Here is a 7,171-nt window from a genome sequence, read left to right as displayed (position 1 = left end):
TCGCATCACTCTCCCATACAGCTTCTCCTTGAGCAAAGTGCGCTGTATTGTTGACCGATGCACATTGACACCATCTGCAGCAAGATGATGCTGCAGGTCTTTGGAGATGGTCTGTGGATTGTCCTTGACTGTTCTCACCATTCTTCTGCTCTGCCTTTCTGATATTTTTCTTGGCCTGTACTTCTGGGCTTAACAAGAACTGTACCTGTGTTCTTCCATTTCCTTACTATGTTCCTCACAGTGGAAACTGACAGTTTAAATCTCTGAGACAACTTTTTGTATCCTTCCCCTGAACAACTATGTTGAATAATCTTTGTTTTCAGATCATTTGAAAGTTGTTTTGAGGAGCCCATGATGTCACTCTTCATAGGAGATTCAAATAGGAAAACAACTTGCAAGTGGCCATCTTAAATACCTGTTCTCATGATTGGATACACCTGCCTATGAAGTTCAAAGTTCAATGAGGTTATAAAACCAATTTAGTGCTTCAGTAAGTTAGTAAAAAGTAGTTAGGAGTGTTCAAATCAAGAAATTGATAAGGGTGCCTATAATTTTGCACCTGTCAAATTTTGTTTAAATGCAGATTGCACATTTTCTGTTAGTACAATAAACCTCATTTCAATTCAGAAATATTACTGAGTCCATCAGTTATTAGATATATGAAACTGAAATAGCTGTTGCAAAAACCCAAATTGTTATAAAGAAAAAAGGTTAACATTAATAGGGGTGCCCAAACTTTTTCATATGACTGTGTATATATATATATATATAAAAAAATATATATAAATAATTAAATAAATATATATATATATATATATTGTGAGACTGTGACCGGGGTTGTCTATGACGGCCGGTATGTCTCGCCCCGGTTGTGCTCACTCCATGATAGAAAGTACATCCACTCTAGGGTTAATGCTGTTTCCTTACAGGCTGAAGGAAGGGTTAAATGCAAACAGGAACAAGGGCAGGTGTGCCGGGTGTGAGGGAGTAAACACAACTCCCTGAGTTCTCTGCTGGAGAGGCACATGTATATTGGTGTGGACTTTTGTTTGGACATTAAAACCGTGTGCTGTGAACCTTAATGCCTGGATCCCGTGTCTTCTGCTGTGCAGCCGACCGTGCTACCTCACATATGGTGGAGAATGCGGGCATCCCAGCCGGTGAGGTGTAGCTTCCTTTTCTGGTGACCCGGTAGCACATGTCCTGGATTCAAGCGGCTATACTACGGCCCAAACCCAGCGATACCATGGAGGAAATACTAAAGCAGCAGCAACAGATCAATGCACACCTGCTCCAATCCTTGAAATCGCAGGACCAAAGACACCAAGAACAGCTGGTTCAGGCCAATGCACGTCAGCAGCAAGCCTTGCAATTGCAGGAACAAAGACATCAAGAACAGATGGTTCTCCTGGTCAAGTCGATCCGTGCCGGACCGGCAGCAACAACCCCGGGACTGGGTGATGACGGCAGCGTCCGGAAAGCGGTGAGACAAGCGTTGCAAAAGATGACCCCGGGGGATGATGTGGAAGCGTTCCTGGCGGTGTTTGAGCGGGTGGCCGAGCGGGAAAAGCTGCCGACCCCCCAGTGGGCTGAGGTATTGTCGCCCTATCTGACGGGGGAACCCCAAAAAGCGTACCTGGACCTCTGTACCGAGGACGCCATTGACTATGTGACCCTAAAAGCCGAAACACTGGCACGGTTGGGGGTGAATACCTATGTACGGGCTCAGCGGGTAAATCAGTGGTTCTATGAGGAAGCCAAACCCGTACGCTCCCAGGCCTATGACTTGTTGCATCTTGTAAAAAAGTGGTTACAGCCTGACACTCTGAGCCCGGCGCAAATGGTGGAAAGGGTAGTAGTGGATCATTTTGTGCGCACTTTACCCGTCACCGTTCAACGGTGGGTAGGACAGGGTGACCCGAGTACCCTGGACCAATTAGTGTCCCTGGTAGAGCGGCATGTGGCTACGCAGGACTTGATACAGGACACTGAGACTTTGCGTACCGCCCGTCGGTCCGGCCCCTCCAAGCCTAGGGCCAAGGACCCACCGCTGACAACGGTGCAGGAGTCCCCTACCGTCCCGTCTGAGGCCGCGCCCGCCAATCCTGAGGTCCGGAAGGTTCTGTACCCTAAACGACAACCCGTCAAGGGGGTTTCCGTCCCCATTAGATGTTGGCGGTGCCAGCGGATGGGACATATGGAAGCCCAGTGTCCACTCACCACGGAGCCCATGGATTGTGGGGTTACCCGGCGGGGTTCAATGTATGCTCAGGTGGTGTGTACCGCTGACCTGGTCTCCCCAGAGACGGAGCCCCACTTGTGCCAAATACAGGTGAATGGATGTCCGGTTACAGGATTGTTGGATTCCGGAAGCTTAGTGACCCTTGTGCGATCCACCTTGAGGGCTAAAGTAAAGGCCACAGGACGTACCGTGGGGGTGGTTTGCATACATGGGGACCGCCGAGACTATCCCACGGGGATTGTCACCATCACAGCACCTTGCGGTCAGGTGCAACATGAGGTGGAACTTCTTAACACTCTTCCTTATGACGTGATCCTAGGAAGGGATCTGCCCTATTTTTGGACTTTATGGAAGGGACCCCCTAAGTCTCCTCAGATATTGGTCAGTCCGGGACCTGAGCCCTACAATCCTGAATCCGGGACACCTGCCGTAGGGGTCCCCATGATAGGGACAGAATGTGAACCCGATAGGTCGCCCCTAGAGGTATTGGCAGGAGAGGCTGAGACGGTCGAACCCATCCCGGAGTTGGAGGCGTCCCCGGATACGTTTGGGACTGCCCAACTCCAGGACCCTACATTAATACATGCCCGGAGTCGGGTGACAGTAATTGACGGGGTGGCACAGCTGCCCGGTGCCCAGGTAAGGTACCCCCATTTCGCTCTTAAGCAGGATTTACTCTACCGGGTAGATGAAATACGGGGCGTGGGGGTAGAGCAGTTGGTGGTGCCCCAGCCGCATCGTCGGCGGGTCCTCGACTTGACTCATAAACACCTGATGAGTGGCCACCTAGGGGTCAAGAAAACGCAGGAGCGAATATTGCAAAGGTTCTATTGGCCCGGAGTCTTTGGGGAGGTAAAACGGTTCTGCGAAACCTGCCCGGAGTGTCAGCTTACCGCACCCCTGACCCATTTTCGCAGTCCGTTGGTACCGTTACCCATTATAGAAGTCCCTTTTGAACGGATAGGGATGGATCTGGTGGGGCCCCTCGTAAAGTCCGCTCGAGGGCACCAACACATCCTAGTGATCGTTGACTATGCCACCCGGTATCCCGAGGCGATACCTCTCAGACATACTGCAGCAAAGCTTATAGCTCGGGAGTTGTTTGCTGTGTTCTGCCGGGTGGGGTTGCCCAAGGAGATCCTTACGGATCAGGGGACCCCATTCATGTCTAAAGTGACCAAAGAGCTATGCCGGCTACTCCAGATCAAGCAGTTGCGTACGTCTGTGTATCATCCTCAAACGGACGGTTTAGTCGAGCGTTTCAATAAAACCCTGAAAACCATGCTAAAAAGAGTGATCTCCAAAGACGGGAAAGACTGGGATATGATGCTTCCCTATTTGATGTTTGCCATCCGTGAGGTGCCACAGGCATCCACGGGGTTTTCGCCTTTTGAATTGTTATACGGGCGACATCCCCGGGGATTGTTGGACCTGGCAAAGGAAACATGGGAGCAAGAGCCCACCCCCCATAAAAGTGTGATTGAACACATTTTGGGTATGCAGAACCGCATAAGCGCGGTCATGCCAATTGTGAAGGAGCATTTACAGGAGGCTCAGGCCGCGCAAAGCGGCCGCTACAATAGACAAGCCACCGTGCCGACCTTTAAACCCGGGGATCGGGTGTTGGTATTAATCCCCACGGCGGAGAGTAAATTCCTGGCTCAGTGGCAAGGCCCCTACGAGATAAAGGAAAGAGTCGGGGTGGTTAACTATAAAGTATTGCAGCCCGGTAGGCGGAAACCTGAACAAATATACCATGTCAACCTATTAAAACCTTGGCAGGAACGGGAAAGCCTGATGGCTGTTTTTTCCCCATCTCCCTCCTCTTCGGGTCGTTCACCTCCGGCTCCAGCAACCTCCGGAGAGGACGAACCGGAAGTAAGGATTGGAGAAGCCCTCACCAAGACTCAGAGGCGAGAGGCCAGACGGTTGGTTCAGCAGAACCCCGATGTCTTCTCCGAGCTGCCCGGTAGGACCAGTCTGATACGACATGATATTGTCACCGAGCCCCACCTGAAGGTACGCCTGAAGTCATACCGGGTACCGGAGGCTCGACGACAAGCCATATCGGAGGAAGTAAAGACAATGTTACGCCTGGGGGTCATCGAAAAATCCCGGAGTGAATGGGCTAGTCCGATTGTCCTAATACCAAAACCCGATGGCTCCTTAAGGTTCTGCAATGACTTTAGGAGATTGAACGAAATATCCAAGTTCGATCTCTACCCCATGCCCAGGGTGGATGAGCTGATTGATAGGCTGGGACAGGCGCGGTATTTTACCACGCTCGACCTGACCAAGGGGTACTGGCAGGTGCCACTGACGGAGTCCGCCAAGGAGAAAACCGCTTTTGTTACGCCGGAGGGTCTCTTCCACTATGTTGTCTTGCCTTTTGGGTTACATGGCGCTCCGGCCACGTTCCAGAGGTTGATGGACTTGGTGCTGGAACCCCACCAGACGTATGCATCAGCGTACCTTGATGACATCATTATTTACAGCTCCGATTGGCAGACCCACTTGGAACAGGTACAAGCGGTGGTGGACGCCCTTCGAACAGCCGGATTGACAGCCAATCCCAAGAAATGTGCGTTGGGACTCACGGAAGCCCGCTACTTGGGCTATGTGATAGGCCAAGGAGTGATTAAGCCCCAAATTAACAAGGTTGAGGCGATCCAGAAGTGGCCTAGACCCCTGACCACGAAGCAGGTTAGGGCCTTCCTGGGTATCGTGGGGTACTACAGGAGGTTTGTAAAGGATTTTGCGGGACTATCAGCCCCCTTGACGGACCTTCTCAAAGGCAAGAAGTCCGTCATGGTGCGCTGGACTCCGCAGGCCGAGGACTCCTTCCGGGCCCTGAAGGGGGTCCTGTGCGGACAGCCCGTTCTCGTACACCCTGATTTCCGGAAGGAGTTCATAGTACAGACTGACGCCTCAGAGGTCGGCCTGGGGGCAGTGTTGTCTCAGGTGGTTCAGGGGGAGGAACACCCCGTCACCTTCTTAAGTAGGAAGCTCACCCCTCCCGAGCGGAATTATAGCGTAGTGGAGAAGGAGTGCCTGGCGATCAAGTGGGCCTTGGAGTCCCTACGCTATTACCTGCTGGGACGGCAGTTTCGCTTGGTGACGGATCACTCTCCACTGGTCTGGATGAGGTCCGCCAAGGAACGGAATGCCCGGGTTACCCGGTGGTTCCTTTCTCTGCAGAACTTCCGGTTTACGGTTGAACATAGGGCCGGTGGGTTGCAGGGCAACGCCGATGCCTTGTCCCGCGGACCGTGTTTGATGGCGGGAGTTCAACCCCGCACGCTTGAACTGAGGGGGGGGGGGTATGTGAGACTGTGACCGGGGTTGTCTATGACGGCCGGTATGTCTCGCCCCGGTTGTGCTCACTCCATGATAGAAAGTACATCCACTCTAGGGTTAATGCTGTTTCCTTACAGGCTGAAGGAAGGGTTAAATGCAAACAGGAACAAGGGCAGGTGTGCCGGGTGTGAGGGAGTAAACACAACTCCCTGAGTTCTCTGCTGGAGAGGCACATGTATATTGGTGTGGACTTTTGTTTGGACATTAAAACCGTGTGCTGTGAACCTTAATGCCTGGATCCCGTGTCTTCTGCTGTGCAGCCGACCGTGCTACCTCACAATATATATATATATGCCCCTTCCTGGTTTCTTCTGCTCTTTTTATGTTCATCACAATTATATTCCAAGAAAATACAAGAGCCAGTGTGCCGCCCCAGCAGTGGATCAAACCGCTCCGATCCAGGGTGGCGTTCGTTCGTGGCTCGAGGGTCTCCGGACCCGGGGGCTCGGGGCCATACTCTAAAGTAAAAGGAGGGGATATTTACAGGGGATTTTGGTATAAAGTTCATGACGCCACCCGTGGTGTACGGTAATGGGGAAGTACCGCCGCTGCCGTTGGGAGTACCCGGGTGATAAAGTGGGGCAGCAAGGTGTAGTCGCCCTCCATGGGTAGGGGGTATGCCCCGGGACTCTGGATGTAGCCACTGGGTACCGAAAAAGGGGAATCACTCAGGAACTCACTCAGTCAATAAGCAGACGCTGATAACCAAGTAAACCAAGTCTCTGGGTGCCACTGCCTCTCAAGGGAAGCTCGTCCGGGTCCCGTCCCCTACAGTGCTGCCTGGTGATCCATGACCTGCCTCCTGGTACAAAGTTTAACTTCAACGTAGTGGCCCAGTAGTCTGAAACTTGCCGGGCCCCGCTCCCCACTGTTGCTATGTGTGGGAGCTTGCTCTCAGGGCTCACGCTTGGGATTTTCTTGGGCTGCTTGTGTGGCAGGCCCTATCCCCCTCGTTGCGCTAGTGCCCCGATTCTAGAGTGGGTGGGAACAGATCATAAAGGCTCCGTTCTCCTCAGGTTAATTGCCGGGTTGCCTGAAGCTTCTCCCCGAGTTAGGGTTCGTGTACCCTGCCGTGCTTTCTTTCCCGGACCGGTGATATGACCAGGCTGCTGACCCGTGGTGTACGGTAATGGGGAAGTACCGCTGCTGCCGTTGGGAGTACCCTGGGTGATAAAGTGGGGCAGCAAGGTGTAGTCGCCCTCCATGGGTAGGGGGTATGCCCCGGGACTCTGGATGTAGCCACTGGGTACCGAAAAAGGGGAATCACTCAGGTACTCACTCAGTCAATAAACAGACACTGTGGCTAAGCGTGGGAGCTTGCTCCCAGGGCTTACGCTTGGGATTTTCTTGGGCTGCTTGTGTGGAAGGCCCTATCCCCCTCGTTGCGCTAGTGCCCCTATTCTGGAGCAGGTGGGAACAGATCATAAAGTCTCCGTTCTCTACACGTTAATTGCCGGGTTGCCTGAAGCTTCTCCCCGATTTAGGGTCCGTGTACCCTGCCGTGCCTTCAGTCCCGGACCCGTGATAGGACCAGGCTGCTGACCGTCCTCCTTGACAGGTCAAGGCACATAG

This window comes from Anomaloglossus baeobatrachus, chromosome 4 (genome assembly GCF_048569485.1).
Source record: "Anomaloglossus baeobatrachus isolate aAnoBae1 chromosome 4, aAnoBae1.hap1, whole genome shotgun sequence".
NCBI lineage: Eukaryota > Metazoa > Chordata > Amphibia > Anura > Aromobatidae > Anomaloglossus > Anomaloglossus baeobatrachus.
This window is presented reverse-complemented; position numbering follows the sequence as displayed.